Source organism: Carassius gibelio, chromosome B12, assembly GCF_023724105.1.
Source record: "Carassius gibelio isolate Cgi1373 ecotype wild population from Czech Republic chromosome B12, carGib1.2-hapl.c, whole genome shotgun sequence".
Taxonomy (NCBI): Eukaryota; Metazoa; Chordata; class Actinopteri; order Cypriniformes; family Cyprinidae; genus Carassius; species Carassius gibelio.
The window spans coordinates 12,137,656-12,155,468 of record NC_068407.1 but is presented as its reverse complement, the minus strand read 5'-3'; the positions used below and the strand labels follow the sequence as shown (position 1 = coordinate 12,155,468).

At 34.5% G+C, this 17,813-nt stretch overlaps 1 protein-coding gene across 3 annotated transcripts in view; it reads right to left on the bottom strand.

Annotated features, from left to right (window-relative positions):
* The window catches only part of LOC127968850 (thyroid hormone receptor alpha), a 145,928-nt gene that overhangs the window by 111,518 nt on the left and 16,597 nt on the right, over nt 1-17,813 (bottom strand). The window lies entirely within an intron of this gene.

Here is a 17,813-nt window from a genome sequence, read left to right as displayed (position 1 = left end):
GCCAAGAAAAGTAATTGTAAAGTTAATCTCTTTCTTGATTTTGACAAATGCATGGAAACTGTCTTTATATGAAGCTAAGCACATATATTTCATGGAGGAGTTGGTCTTTGTTGCCTAATGGCCATTTATATGGCTAGATACACAGCTCTGATGTTTGGTCTGTAAATGAGAGAAAAACCACAGTCTCTAATAAAACAATGATTGCTCATTTATTATAAATGTGGTCATTCTTTGACTACATAAGTCACTTTGTAGAAAATACTTATATACATTAATGCTATGTGGTAACGAATCCAAAGCAGGGAAATATTCTAAGCAGTGCCTAAACCATGAGATCAGAGGGAACAAAAAGGATTTACATTTCAATCTCACATTCCCCAGTATTAAGGGAAAAAAATACTGGTAATGGATCATAACCAGTTTAAATGTAATTATGAAATAATACATGTGTCCTTTGTTAATCAATGCTGCAATATTTGATTAAAATACAGTAAAAACTCTATTCTTGAAAAGTATTTTCTAATATAAATTGTAATGCGTTCCTGTGATGGCAAAGCTGCATTTTCAGCAGGCATTAGCTACTCCAATTTTCAGTGTCAGGAAAGGGGCTCTTATTTGTGCGCCAGTACAACAACGGCTGATTACTTCCTGCACTTCCAGCGCTGAATGGCTGCCCGTATCCTGCGCACAGATTTTGAAATACTTCCACACAAATGACATAGCGAATGATTACAATGTAGTATGTGCATCGGCCAGAAAAAGACCAAAAACCGGCCGATTGCCGATCTCATATTTTAAGCAAAAAACAGCCGGTTCCAATTTATGGCCGGTCAACCGGTGCATCCCTACTTAAAGGTAGAATTTGTAAGATATTTGCAGTAAAACATCCAAAAACCTCTAGGCTAGTGTTATATATTTTGTCCAGCTGATTACTAACAATATCTCTAATGTTTTCAACTACTTGTAAATCATGAGAAAATTCCCATTCTAAACAGTGACACGGGGCAGTGCAGTCGCCTGTCAATGGCGTTAGTTACCCTTTGTTAGCACCTTTACTGACTTAGAAACCACATGACAACAGTGTCGTGGACAAATGCGGAAGTAGCTTTGCAAAAAACTTCAACTAGAAAGAGATGCCGATCTCGCTTGTGTTTTACTAGACAGGTGAGTTGTTCAGATTGGTATCTTTACAGAAAATGTATGCTATTATAACGATCAACAAGATTAGTATTATGGGGCATCTGGACGCATCTGATCTCGCATTAAATCCATGATTTATCTTTCCGTCTGATTGATGGCCGTCAGTGGGTGGGTAGAAGACAACAAATCCATCATTCAACGCTCCTTCTTAGCGTCATCAAACCACGCGATTGTTATTGTTTTGATGGTGCGCCCTCTAGTGGCATGTCCTACAACCTGTACCTTTAAGATCCTTAATATTTTTGGCATAAAATAATAATTTATAATTTTGATAAAATGTGTTTTTGGCTATTGCCACAAATATATCTGTGCCACTTATGACTGGGTTTTATGTTCCGGGGTCACATATACAAACACAGTTTTACTCATATATAACTGCATAGGCTATTTAAATTCTAGCTATCAGTCAGGCAACCTTGAAATATTCAAACTGCTGACTAGTAGAGAGTAAACACCTGAATAAGATCTCTTGAATAAGAACAGGTTGTTCTTGATCAATGTCTGGCAGAGCTCCAATATGGTGTAGATTTCACCGCTGTATCAAACTGCACAACAAACACACACCTTGATGCATGCTCAATCTACCACTGTCATTACCGCTCAACAAGAAATGACAAAGCTCCTCCCCACAATTGTCTAGAAGCAACAACAACAACAAAAAAATGCATATTGGGATGTGTCTTTATAAAAGTAGTGATAGTACTTCGTACTTCGAAAGATGATAAAATATAAAAACTAATTACTAAATTAAATAAATGTTAAATATATTGAAAAAGTAGCTTAAATGCTTGTGTACTTTTTGTTAGTAGCTAGTATTGTAGATAACTACTTTTCCAAAAAGTAGCTTGACAAACAGCAGCTTTAATGCTGAACTTGATTGCTTTCAATACCGCTAGCAAGAATGGGAGGAAGCAGAGAACACACGGACTGTCTCAATTAAATCAAATTTTTGCTCAGCAGGTCTGCCTGCTGTTGTGTTTTATTGGATGTTATTGAATCTAAATCAAGAAAGAAATGCAATGAGATGAATGCAGAGATACAGCTTATTGAATGTGCACAATTTCATCAGGAAATTTATAACAGAAATTATTTTTTTTTCAAGTTCCTATGCATTCACATGTCAATGCTGGGTAATGCAAATGCTTTAATGGAGACTGGAAGTTGTGTGTTTCTTCCGTTCGGTCCGTCTCCATTAACCCAGACTGTAATGCACACATGTGGCTTTTGGCTGCAGTCTGGCATTACTGGTCATGATTTTCAAAATGTAACATTGTACTCATTACCGAAATTACCGGAAGATGAGAAATAACTAATTTAAAGGATTATGGAGCTGTGTTTATATTCCAATATGCAGCCTGAATTCAGTCGTTCATTCATCCCAATTCTCATCATTGGACATAATACAGTCACACTGGAAGAACCCTGTAAGGAGTTAAATGTAATTCATAGAGCATGCAAGGCCATTTAACCTGCTCCAAAGAGCTAATGCATTACCATCCTGTTCTGCAAGAAAAAGCATCAGAGCCTTTTAATCAATATTGCATCCTACCTTTGTCCATTCAATGGTCTCTTCTGTCACAACAGCTCAACCCGTTTCCTAAGACACTTTAAAGCCTTCTGGACAAACCAACTAGACACTTTAGAACTGAAGAGACACCGCATATGTAGTAGTGATACACAGAAAGTATACAGCCCCATTCAGGGTCAGATATGGTCTTTGGTGGAGGCTTATTTATTATTGAAATTAATAAAGGATTCACAAAATTACTCTATTTTTTCCCCAGCTATGAATAAATGATATATGGAATGACCATGCATGTTCTACAGAATACAAAAAAATAATAATTTGGCAGATAACCAATAAAATTCTAAATATTTTGTCCAAACAAATTAAAAATATGACTGAACACAAAGTTAATCTAAATGTAAATTTATGAGTAATGAAAATGCATAATTACATACCCAACACTGACAAATGCCAATCACCACTCATAGCAATTTTTTCTTTTCATAATACAATTTTTTTTTTTAAATATTTTCAATGCAGGTCAAACCTTGCATATTAGGAACAAAAAAAGCAAAAATTCTTTCACACTACCACCATCACCAAAATCCAGACAGCTTATGGAAATATCATGTTATAAGTGAACCACACCGCCCAATAGTCTGTACCATCGCCGTCCAACCACAGGCAAATGAATGCTTGTGTAAATCCTGTCAGCAGTGCCCACCATGCCTGATGGAGTCAAGAATATCTTTGCAGCATCTCATGTCTGTGCTTTGCTAGCTCAAATGTTTGAAAGCGTATATGATCTGAGATCGAAGCAAGGGACTATACTGTTAGCAAATGAAATGTCCAAAAATAAAAGCCTGAACAGAATCTATATGGAAGAACAATAATCACGGCTGTGCGGCAGTATAAAAACTAATTTAACATCATTATCAAGACAACTGAGAGATCCAACAGGGCAACTGGGAAGGGAGTTATTGTTATTAACAGAGAATTTAAATTAAAGTCATTTTCTCTCACCAACACAATAATTGGCTGATGTCTTTACGTTCACCCTAAAGCAAGGCTCAGGTGCTCCCGGAGGTATCACTATACAGTGAACAATTTCCTTTTGATATGGAAAAAAATAAATAAAAAACACATCCCTTGCTGAAAAGGACAGAATACCAGGAGGGCTCCACAGGAGATCTCCCCATGACAACATCATCACCCAGGCAGCTGTTCCTCTCCACATCCAACACTTCCACAGCGAGACAGCGAAGGAGGAAACAGTAGAGCTATACTCAACAGGGTGTTGGCTGCCACATAGAATATTTTCACTAATTTAAAACACACAAAACACAAGAACGTTAGTTGTCCAACCCTTTAACATTGCATAAAAATTCACTTTCACTCTACATAACTGGGTAAAATTAACTGTGCAGAAGAGCAGAATTCAGCTGAAATGTCATTTTCTAAAATGTGTTTATATACTGTAAAATGTGTTTGTATATGAACATATATATTAACGGATTATAAAATCTAATTATATTAAATAAACTATTTAAAATATTCTTTTTCATAAAATGTAATAAATAATATACTAAAGAAATCATACAAAATATACAAATGATATACAATAACATTTTCCTGCACTGAATAAATGGGATATGAGATGAACATGGGAAATAAATGGGATATGAGATTAACATATTCTGAAAAAATAATTAGAAATAATTAGTGGTGGGCCGTAGGGGTGTGATGGTTAGTATATAACCGTGAGACCGGCGGTTATAGTTGAACACCGTCATTAGAACTCTATAACCGCCAAAACAGTGTCATTAAAATATTTTTTACAAACATTTTTTATCAAAAATTATTTTCATTTTTTAGATAGAATCATAAGATGCGCAATATATCGGAAGACATGGTCTTTACCACTTAATGAAGTTTTGTAAATCGTCAGACATGATATTTACCACTTCATTAAATTTTGCTTTGTAGAAAACCTTTCTTAAAAACGAATTTCGTTTTGAACAAATTTTATCTTAATTTTAATAAATGTTTCATCAACCAATTGCATGTATTTTAATAAATAATAAGCAAATATAGCAGACAATGATAACCGTGACATGGAAGCACCAGCGAGCCGTGTTCACTTGCACTGCACTGTGAACTACAGCGCATCTCATTGTAAATTAAACTCAGCGTAGGCCTATGCCTCATACTCTAGCATTAAATATCTTTGCTGCATCCTTTCTAGAACAGACAATAGCTTTTTTTTTTTTTCGTCTCGCATCAGCAAAGCATTGCATCGCCATTGACCACAAAACAGTCAGTCAGCTAATCAGCGGATGGCGGGCGGGTGCGGCTTTGAAATTTGCTCAAATTACTTTGGCGCGGATGATGAATTTTGTGACAGATCTCCTAAACGGAGGTCTGAAATCTCTGCCCCTTAATTTACCGATCAGAGCGCGCGCTGACACGGAGTTAACCCGCTATCTCCAAGATCAACCAATTGACTCTACGGCAGATCCACTAGCATGGGGGCGAGACGATATGTAACGAAATGAAACACGCTATCCGCTCCTCCATTAATCTATTCTCAAAGTTGGGTTGGGAGCTGGGTCTATACTAAGCAAGCTATGATTACTTTCACCTTGATATTTTATAACAGACAGCGACACTGAACCGAGCTCTCTTCTGCGAAGTTCTCCTCAAAGTCCCTCCTGCACCGGAACGAACAAATACAAATCGCAGTTTGAAGCAAACAACAAGATGTGAAAGAGCCCGATTCAGTACTCGCGGTGTTCTGGTGTTCAGGGCTCACGCAGAGAAAGGTGTCTCGAGACGCAAAAAAATAAGCGTTTTCAAGTGTTTTGATCAAAACACTTGAACATCGAATTTGCTTATTTTTCTCTAGTGCCGACAAATACATACGAAATATGTCAAAATATCCACCTTGGAAATTATGCTTGAAAAAACTGTCAGCTATTTCTTAAGTGAAAGTAAACAGTTGAGGAAAAAAATGGGATGTGTATTATATTTGATTCGTTCATCGTCTCTTAAAGTGACCGCTCCTAGTTTAGCGACTGGCTGCTGTAATGTTAATCCAAGAAAATGAAAATCACTCACTGCTCTTGACTGAATTACTTTGTAGTTTTAACAGTCAAACCAAAAATTATTCAGACACCAGATATATTTTTTTATATATATAGCAAAACTGTAATAATGTGAGAAATGTTGAAGGTGTCTGAATAAATGTAGGTTTTATTGTATATTTCATTTTTACATTGAAGACTATCCAGTGCTTTTTTATATTTAATTATTTAGTTTCTGTACCTTGACACCTACAAACTTGAAAAAAACGTAAACATTGTGTAAATAGCACAAATAAATAAAAATAAACGAACATACAAATTAAACAATTTCAAACAGGGTCTACTGGTACAACCTTCACCGGGTCCCCGCTTGTGCAATGTGGAATTAGTTTACAGCTTTTTCAAGCAGTTTGTGATGCATTTTGGAAACAGGAGATGTACATTTCTAATGCACCACCTAGCTTGATAAACCCCTTCTCAAAGACTTACTGTTTGTCAATTTTATTTGGGTAACACACATATTCTGAATGACTTCGGCAGAATTCGAATAAAACATTTTAATCTAGATTAATTTCAAGATCACAGTGATCTTAATCTAGATTAAAAAAAATTAATCTATGCCCACCTCTAGAAATAATTCATGTTAATAAGTAAAATAATAGGATAAATAATAAATAAGAATAAAAAAATAAACACTATAATGGATATTGGAATTTAATTAAAAATATTATAAAAAATGTAAAATGTGTGTGCAAACAAATATAATATGTGGTGTGTGTGTAATACTAAAAATATATAGTAACTATATTTTTTAATTAACAAAAATTCTATACTAAATCCTAAATAAATTCTACAAAATATTTTCTTATATAGGCTATATTCTAAAAATATTTAATACAAAATACAATACAAATAAATACAAAAAAGATGCTACATAGTCAGTGTGGGGATTTGCTGGTCTGAATTCACAACTAAATGAACAAGTTATCGATGTTATCGATTTTTGCCATGTAATGCTCCTAAAAAAAAAAAAAAAAAGAAGGCTCTGGTAAAACGACACTTTTGAAAAGTTTCTAGTGTTGCTGTTATTAATTACTCCGTATAGCATCTCACTGGGTCATGGATTTCTGTACACTAGGCTACAATGTCTAGCTTAAGTGACTTTAGTGACGTAAATATATATATATATAAAGGTTTTTATTTACGTATATATAATGTAATATATATATATTAGGGCTGCACGATTAATCGCATGTGATTGTCATGCGTGTCTCGTCAGTAAAGCTGGTTCTGTGATTAGTACTAAATATCTATCACCTGCTTTCAAATGGAGAGGTACTTAATACACAGAGCTATGCAATATCGCATCATAATTGCAGATGAATCGCATAGAGTTATGAACGCGATATTGTGTAGCTCGTCAGTGAACTTTGACTCTATATATTAAGTGCCGCTCCATTTGAAAGCAGGTGACGGACATTTACTGCTAATCACAGAACCGGCTTTACTTACGAGACACGCATGACAATCACATGCAATGTTTTTTTTGTTTGTTTTTTTACATCACCATGGTTAAACTACAAATCTACTACAGCTACATATCAAACACATATCAAACTTTCTAAAATACAGATGTGAAAACGATAGAACCAAAAGCCTCACACCACATTTATCACATCTTCAGTACCTCACTTCCTCTCTCAGTAGCCCAAACCATGCTAATTCCTATGCTGCCACATGAAACCACAATGAAAAATAAACTGCGAGAATGAACCATGGATGATATTTTCTTGGTCTATTGTCCAAAAGCCATTGCTATTGCATTTTAATGGTTCCTCGACAGTTGCCTAATCTATTTTTTAAGAAACCACAACAGGGTGACATATTGCCAGGATAAATTACTGACTCTCCTTAGCCTACAAAGATATTACAATAAGACACAATCCAGCTCTCAAATTCTCACAGCTACAGGCACACTCTCTTATTTCCATCGACTGCCATTATATAGTGACATTAAATTATTTTGAATAGGACTATCATTTCCTAATCAAACTGACTGACGCCTTCCGGTCCTGGCCCACCTCCCTTTTGTCCCACAGTGCTCATGTTCCTGCTCTGGGCCTCCTCTCAAACAGCTGCTAATGAGCCCTCTAATCAGCAAATGGGTTCTTCAGAAAGAGCTCTCATTAAAATCTGAGAGAAAAATAAAACGACATTGCACAAAATGCTATGCATATGTGAGGCCTTCAACGTTTAATTAAGGGCATTTTAAAATGTCAGAAAGTTCTACACTTGGCCTTCATGCTGAAATAAAACAATTTCAAAGAGAGTGGTTAAATGGCAATTATGTAAAATTAAGTTCCCACATCATGTCAAGGATCCTAGTGACGCTAAATGAAAGGTGGAATTATGAAGGTGCTTCACAGCGGACCGAAGTGCAGCCAAAAGCCCACTCTTCCAGGATTGAGAAACTGATCATAATCCATGGAAGTATTGCACAGCGTTTGGCAACTTCACTGCTGACTTCAGCGATTCAAAGAACACACGTTTCTGCTCAGCTTCACAAAGATCTGAAAAACCGGCAAATCTTAAGAAATAAAACATATGCTGAGATTAGGCCTGGTGATAAAGCTGACATAGTTTTATCTCAATAGTTTTCAGCCTTTTGGCAACATTCTACCATTCAAAAATTTGGAGGTAAGATTTTTTAAGAAATTAATACTTATTCAGATTCATTACCAAAGTGACAGTATGACCTTTACAATGTTACAAGGAAATACATAATTCAAATAAACTCTGTTCTTCTGAACTTTCTATTAATCAATAAATCCTGAAAAATTATATCGAAATAATATATTGGTTTTCATATATTTGCTCAGATTTTTATTATTTTAATCAAGTTGTTGTACCCAAATGTAGATTAAAAATGTTTAAAGCAAGAAAAAAATGTAAGCAATATAAATAAATTTTAAATTAAATGCATTGAAACAGACCATTTGAACTAATTCACAGATATTAAACAAACCTACCAACTCTAATACACAAACTACCGTGTTTAGACTCTATTGTGTGTGCAATTCCAAAGTTTGAGATCAGTAAGATTTTAAATGTTTTTAATGGTATCTGTAATGCTCATAAAGGCTATATATATATATATATATATATACTTTAAAATATAAGTGCTAATTCAGCCATTACTCCTTCAGAAATCATTTAATTTAATTTAATTTAGTTTTAGTCTTAGTCTTTTGACTATAATTCTTTTTAGTTTTAGTCAAGTTTTAGTCATCTGATTTGTTTTAATTTTAGTCTTATTTTAGTCGACTAAAATTGCTTGGTATTTTAGTCGACTAAAATTGCTTGGTATTTTAGTCGACTAAAATAAGACTAAAATCAATAACAGATTTACTAGACAATTTTTTACAGCTGGTATAGGAAACAAACTTAACCAAAATATATAAAACACAAATTCAACTTTATTTCAACACAACTGTGTCTTTATTTCGATTCAAAAGCTTTTATGCAGCAACAAACACTGTCATGATAATGTAAACAATAACTAGCTGCCAACTGACCATCAATAAAAGAAAAATAAAGTTAGGTCCAGGACCTTAAAGCTTACAGCTGAGCTGAACAATAAGTGCATACATTTAAAGTAAATATTTAATAAGTTGGGTGGATAAAAAAAGTAACAAGATTTTATAAGGTATTCATTTGTCTAGCAATATTGTATGTTTTAAATACTACAATATTTCTAGATTAGTACGTATAATGATAGGATGTGAACATTCACGTTTCACATGACTAATATAGAAATATTTGTGATATTGTCAACAAGTAGAACATTATAAAATATATTAAACATTAGTATTAATCAAATGTATGTATCATAATATTACGTATTAGTATTGTGCTCTCATCTAACTTGAAGAAGGGGCTATTTTACAGTACTTTTCAGTTCGTAATATTTAATACTACAACATCTATGCACTACAGTCTTCCAATTTTGCTTAGCTCAATAAACAAAAGAACATCGTTGTGAAATTACATTTGAGAAAATGTCCAGGTGGCTCGTCTGTAAATGTCTTTTCAAATTGGTTGTGTTCTTGCCACGAATGAGCGCTCCGCGTGCTTTACACTTTGTTTTGTTTTGTTCGTCGTCAAACGTGAAGTGAGCTGTGGACATTTTATCGCTCTTTTAGACATCACCTCTTCGAATGCCGACTTCCCGGGAGCTCATTTAAAAACTGAAAACCTTCCCTTCACGTCTCAATAAGTCAGGCTCTGATTGGTTCTCTTCTCTCATGCAGTCTCGTCTGTTCCGTTTTGCCGGTTCTTTTGTTGATTCCTCGCATCTCTCCCGTCTGCAGATTTAATTTTCGTCACAGTCTATTTTCGTCTCGTCCTTTATTTGTTGACGATAATGTCAATCAATTTAGTCATAGTTTTAGTCTCCATCAGTGCCTTCTTTTTTAGTTTTCGTTTCGTTTTCATCCGCAAAAATATATTCGTGACGAAAATAATGACGAAAATATTTAGTCAACGAAATTAACACTGTAACAGTGTTGAAACTGTTGTGATGGTTAATATTTTTTGGAACCCGTGACACTGTTTTTTTTTTTATTATTATTATTCTTTGATGAATAAAAAGTTAAGAGAAATAGTTTCAAACAATATGCCTTTACTAATCACTTTTAATTAATTTAACACATCCTTGCTGAATTGTTCATTTTTTAACAAGAAAATACAAAAATTTACTGACTCCAATCTTTTAAACACTAGCGTATATTGTAACACATTTATATTTTGAATAAACAACACTCTTTTCTAACTTTTTATTTATTAGAACTCAGAAAAAATAAGTATCATAGATCCCAAAAATATTAGACCGTGAAGAAAAATTCAACTTTTCTTCACATAAATGACTTATATTTTAAAGTATATTAAAATAGAATTCTGTTATTTTAAATTGCAATAAAAAAAATATTTAAATCATTTTTTCTGTATTTCTGATCAAAAGATAAGAAACTTCTTAAAAAAAAAAAAAACAATAAAAAACTCACTGACCCCAAACTTTTGAATGACAGTGTATAAAATCAGAGACTATTAAAACTCTGATTTGACTCTCTGATTCTCACAATATCATTATATCAGAGGAATATCATTGCAAATATTTGAAAAACTGTCCATCCCTTATGTTTACACTCATATATTACATTGTACCTTCACAAAATCTCTTGGCAAAGTGTGCAAATTTCTTTCCAGGAGATTCCTTCTGCTCATCTCAACATTTGAGAGAGCACAGCCCACTTTCCTTAGCAAGCCCCAACTAAAGAGATGGTCAGAGGGAGCTTGTGCAAGCTCAAGCTGTGATATTTCTGCAGACAGCTGTAGGGCTTCTGTCTGATGTTGGACAGACACCAAACTGTATAAAAAGAAAGTGAATCCTCACCTGTAGCAATACAAACTCAAATATAATTTGTGGCCTATAATGTCCTTTCCTCTGTGGGAACTGAACTGACATGGACATTTGGAGATTTAAGCAACACTGATATCAGTAAAGGTGACTCGTGGCGACATGAAGGATACTTGTGTTCAAAAGTACCCATGGTACTGATATCATAGCTGTGTATATGCTAAAAATATATCCAACCATGCCAGCTACTACTGGGAAATAATGTGGTTTCGAGTTTGTGGAGGAAAAAGTTATGATCAAGCAAGATAGTGGCTTGTCCTTCTTTAGTAAAACTCCGCTGGTTGACCAACACAATTCAGAAAGCAGATACAAAGAGAAATCATATAAAGTAAAATCAATCTAACAAAAAAGCTCACAACAAACCAAAACAGAACATATCGAGCCGTTTTCATCTCATCACACATGAAAAGATATTCTCAGTGATGCTATTATTTTCTATCTAAGCTCCAGATGATGGGATCATGAGATCACAGGACCCCTGAATATAAGAAGAGGGCTCAGCTCTCCCATGTCTCTTACCTTTGCCTAAAAGTGCCTGTCTTCCAGGAATTCAATATCTCACATTTACACCTTAGAATGAAGAAGATACTTCTTGAAAGCTGAAGGTGGTCTAGAGGTAGAATGGACCCTACACGTCCGATAGGAGAATTTGTTCTTGGGGAAAAGATACAGCTATGTTCACAAGACAGTTAGGCAAGAAATTGGGTCAAAGTTGACCAATCACAGGCTTCATGTGACCAGCTTATACCTCTAAAAGGCTTACAGACACAATCCTGTGGCTAAGTGAGGTTACACCTAAAGCCATGCCTAACCAAAGAAGCTGAAGTAAATAAAGAACTCTATCACAGAAAGAGTCCTGTTCAAATCATGTCTGCACTGATTTTGAGGTGAAGCCATGTTTACAACTGTTCTGCGAAATCCAGTAATTTTAATACGAATCTATGCAATCATGTCTTCCTGCAAAAGATTTCCCTATGCAGATTTCGAATTTGCCCCGAAGGCCAGCTGAAAGCTGCTTGATTTGAAAATGACTTCTGTGTTGAGCTGTGCTTCATACATTCCTACACTGTTGACAATAGATAATGGACCTATTTGCCTGCATAATTTCACGATTAATTCACATCATATGACAGCAAAAGTAATGTAAATGAAAAACAAGGTGCATTTGAGCATGCACAATGAAATATCTATTAATGGCTGATATATGATGTCATTAATGACTCACCCTCATGTCGTTCTAAACCCATAAGACCTCCGTTCGGAGGAACACAGTTTAAGATATTTTAGATTTAGTCGAGAGCTTTCTGTCCCTCCATTGAAAGTGTGTGTACAGTATACTGTTCATGTCCAGAAAGTTAATAAAAACATCATCAAAGTAGTCCATGTGACATCAGAGAGCAACTTAGAATTTGCTGAAGCATTGAAAATACATTTTGGTCCAAAAAAAAAAAAAAAAAAATGCGACTTTATTCAGCGTTGGAACACCACATGTGACTTTCAGGTCTGTTATGAGTGCGACTGCTGTGACTGTTGACATAAGACGCTGCTGAAGTATTATATTTGTTATTGGGTGCACACTTCAGCAGCATCTTACGTCAGCAGCGTCATGAACGCACTCAAAACAGACCCGGAAGAGAAGACAACGGAGGTTTTACGGGTTTGGAACGACATGAGGGTGAGTCATTAATGACATAATTTTCATTTTTGGATGAACTAACCCTTTATGTCATGTGTTCTTAGCAGACAAGAAAAAAATGAATGGAGAGGCAATTTTACTATGCTTAAGAGGTTTTATTACCATTTTGACACCACTGTAAACCTTTCAGATCAGAATGACCAGAGGTGTGGAGTACAGTATGTTTGAATTACATTTGCAGTTAATGGCTCGTGCACTGGGCCTGTAAAATACAAATGAGCTCAGATTTGCAACATAAAATCACTAAATACATCATCTGTGTACTTAGATTCCATTTTTCATTTCTAGTTGGCGATTTAACCATTGGTTCTCAAAGCAAAAAAAAAAAAATTTATACTTCTGAGTCACAGAAATAGGATGCTATGAAATCATTTCGGGTTTTTTTTTTTTTTTGCAAAATTCTGTTTTGTCCCATTAAAATTTTTTGTTAGCATTTTCAATTCCATTTTAACAGTTTAAGGATGTATAATCAATTGAATCCATAAAACGTTAACAATTACAAAATATATTTGCATGTTAAAAATACTAGTTAATATGTTATGAAATCGTGTTTTTCTTTTTTATTATTGTTTTTAAATCGAGTTTCTAGAATTTTCTAACACAAATGTATTCTCAGAAAAGATGGGAATCAAGTGAATCCATACAATTTTACAAATAAATAAAAAAAATTATATTTATAATTATTATTTAATTTCATAATCCGTGATAATCTTTTAAATCATGTTTTTTATTCAAATGTATTATTGTTATAGAATTATTAGTACTTTAAGAAGTAATAGTAAATGTGGGTTTAATAAAAATTCAAAAACAACTACTTTTATTCTAATTATTATATCAAAAGGTTTAAATCAATGTGTCTTCCAATGAGCCTGTGCAATTCTCACATGCAAAATTTATGTGAAAAGACATATTTGTCCCTTGTACATTTCCAGCGGATTTCATCAGTTCCCATTAAGAAAGGTTACAATTTCAGGAGACCAAATCTGATGGCATTTAAACCTGCTGATGTTCTCGTCTGGCGAGAAAGAAAAGGTCATCCCTGGTGACCGATTAAGACGGAGGCTGGATGACAGACGCCACATTTAGGGATGAGAGACGAATAGCATTAAACTAGACCACCCATACGACAAAGAGCAACGCTGAAACTGAAGACCCAAACCGAAACAATATCTTGTGAACTTTCACTTTTTGATCTTGTCACTGAATATCAAGTGTTACTGTATATCTCTGAGAGCACATACTGTGACGTGGTGTCAATGTACAATGAATTGATAAAGGTGTATAGAAAATGACGGCAAAGATCTGCAGCTCGTTAAGGACGGCCATTTGCATCTCAATGGTCCAACAGCAGACAGCTTGAAAGAATGATGGGAGCACAGGGAGACAAAGCGCATCTTTGCATTTAGTTTTAGTTACCTACTGTATGTTGCAAGGTGAAGGGGGGTGCTCTCAATTACTGTCAGTTGAGAAGGGACTGCTGTGTATCAAGTTAAACTATGTAGGTCACTTGAATGCGTCCTAGATCCCCCCACACTGACACAGGACACCTTTATTGGAACCCCATCTATGGTGTTTTTCTTTACCGCAAAGTGCTACAGTGAAGTTTCCATTAAAAAAGCAAAAGGCTCTAACACATTAGTCAATTGACGTCTGGCACAAGTTCTCTTACACCCTATCCAATAACCTTAGCATATGAATAATGAAGTTCCTCCTGTGTTGAAACCACATAAGCTATATGGATGAGAATTTTATTGAAGACAGCAGCAACAGTACAATCCAACAACTGATTTGCCAAAGGGGTTCAAGTTGACTCTCAAGGAAATAATAGAGTTCGAGAGATTCTAAAAAAAAAAAATTTGACAAATACAATTAAATTTAACCCTTAAAATAGAGTCTAGAAAAAATTAAAATGGAATCTGGAGAAAAATGAAAAAAAAACAGAGTTTTAAAAATATTAAAACTGATTTCATAGGGCACTAAGCCTGTCACACAGTACATTGTCATATCTTTCTTGCCCGCCCACTGGTGTATGATGTTCATCCAATTCCCATGTTAATCCCAAGTAAGCCTTCTTCACTATGTCCAGCGAGGGATAAATAAAATATATCAGATATCTGCCAAAAAAATAAAAAAAACGGCTCAACTGTGGAAATAAAGCCATCCAAGTCATTCCTCTAAGCTGAGCCCAGATTCACACAACAGCCTCCAGAGGAACGGCTTAAAGCCAATGCTGCATTATGCTAAGAGGCAACAGGAGAGGGTTCACAATCACATACAGCCTATTCCCCAGGATCCAGGTGATACTGTGTGGTCTTAAGTGTGAGAAACGGCCAATGAAAGCAGAACACCCTGCCTATGGAAAAAACTGCTTTACTTGCTCACAGAAAATCATTTTTCAGATTTATTGAGAGCAAAGGGTCAGTAAAAAGTTAAAGCTTATATGTTCCTTTTTTTCCTTCTACCAGAACAAAGGAGAGAGAAAAAAAGCAACAGAACAGATAATTGGAGGCCTATGAATGAAAGACTAGCACCACGTGATATGTAAAGGGATTAGGCAATATAAACACAGTCTTCCAAGTAAATTGAGTTTTCGCAACAAACAAAATTACACTCTGTCAGTTACTTGTTTACTACTGTGTAATCACACTGGTTAGCCCCACCCACTTTGAAATCATACTGGTCCAAAATCCTGTTTTACATAACTGAACAGTAAAAGAAAGTTAAAGTTACATCACTTGCTCACCAATGGATTCTCTGCAGTAAATGAGTACATTCAGTTTTCGCCATAAACAAAATTACACTGTCAGTTACTTGTTTACCATTTCTGTGTAATCACACTGGTTAGCCCCACCCACTTTGAAATCCTACTGGTCCACAATCCTGTTTTACATAAATGAACAGTAAAAGAAATTTAGAGTTACATCACTTGCTCACCAATGGATTCTCTGCAGTAAATGAGTACCATGAGAATGAAAGCTTATAAAAGCATAAAAATAATAATAATCAATAAAAATAAAAATCAAACACTAGTCCATCAATTATCTTCTTGTTAAGTGAAAAACTTAATGTATGTAATAAACAAATTCAAATCATTGCGACTAACATACAAGTCACTATCCGATATTGAAACCATTTGCCGCGTCTGAATAAGAAGAAAAGTATGCAAACATCAAATACTGTTTATAAGCATAAAGTCCAAAACAGTTCTAAACAAATATGTTGTTGGGTTTTGATGTGAGAGCATTATTATGGGTTACAGACTTCAACACAAAGTCACGGATTATGGTTAAAAACTCCTTAATAATATGTTTGTTTCTTACAATTATTGTGATCAGCCATCTGGACTCTCATTCTGACGGCACCCATTCACTGCAGGGGATTCACTGGTGAGCAAATGTGACGCAATACTAAATTTCTTTAGTAGTAGAAAGTCATCTATATCTTGGACGGCCTGAGGGTGAGTAGATATTCAGCTAATTTTTCATGACGAACTGTAAAAGTTCTATATATACTGTATACATTTATGTGGAACAGAAGCTGAAATTAAATAATTTTATTACCAGCTAAACAGCTTCTAAACTACCAAGTGATATAAAGAAACTCTCTTTCTCACTGACAGATTCACACAAACTGTCAATAATATGCAGATTCACTAGCTGCTCTGTTTGGAAGCTGACACAGAGGGTCAGCCCATAATGTATTATTGACAAATGAGCAAATAAACTGGCAGCCGCTTTATGGCTGTTGTGGAAAATGTGTCGGCTGGATTGGAGCACCACATGTAAACTCTCACAGCTAACTATATCTGAACTGGCGGGTCATGACTCAAAAATAGGTCAGACAGGGAAAAAAAAAAATGCAAGAGCAAATAATAAAACACAACTAGCCATACAACTGCATTGTAAATTCTGAGCCTTTTAAATGGGAAAAAATGTTTCACATATCTTTTGTTGTTGAAGTCAAAGGTTGAGAGTCAATCAAAGTCCCAACATTCTCAAACTAATTCATAATTTGGTAGAAGCAGAAGTATTAGCCAGACGACAACACAAAGATTATGTAAGACACAAGAAAATATGACCTCAAGTTACATTAAATAACCCATTAGACTTTAAGCATTGATAAATATGGTTTGTGTCAACCACAGTTTAAAATACTGGCTGCTTTTGATGATATTGAACACATTACTCTATTTAGCTTTAAAATTACTTTAGTGAACATTTTTGTGTGATGACGAATAATGAATCAATTCAAAACAGATTTCACTTAACTTTACCCTAGTGAAAATCAATATACTAAAATATAGAGCTGGGCGATAAATCAATAACAATAATTATTGTGATATAATTCTTATGGAAGGACCGAAATGAAAACTCTTAGCCGAAGCCAAAAAAGAAAAAAAGAAAAGAAACACTGGGCCGAGGGCCCCCATATAGGCCTATTTTGATTCTTTTCTTCTTTTTTTTCACCATTTCTTTAATTAAATTGCCAAAATGTACTTTTTACTGTTTTGTCCAGCTTTCAAATAAAAAAAAACCTTTTACAAAACAACAATAAAAAAAATAAAAAATACTTAACACTGAACATTTTTTTTACATTCTAACATACATTATACTAACAAAGCACAATAAAAATTTATAATTTAGTAAAATAATATTTTGGTGGAATTTTTGAGACTTGAATCAATCATGTATTTTCTAAATGTACAAATAAAGGCAGCCTTGCTAAGCAGAAGAGAATTCTTAGCATATATTACAAATCCCAATTTGAACACTGTGTGAATGTTATAATACATGTATTAATAGAGCTGTTGTAGGGTAATTATTACCATTATTGTCTTTTTTTTATTTTATT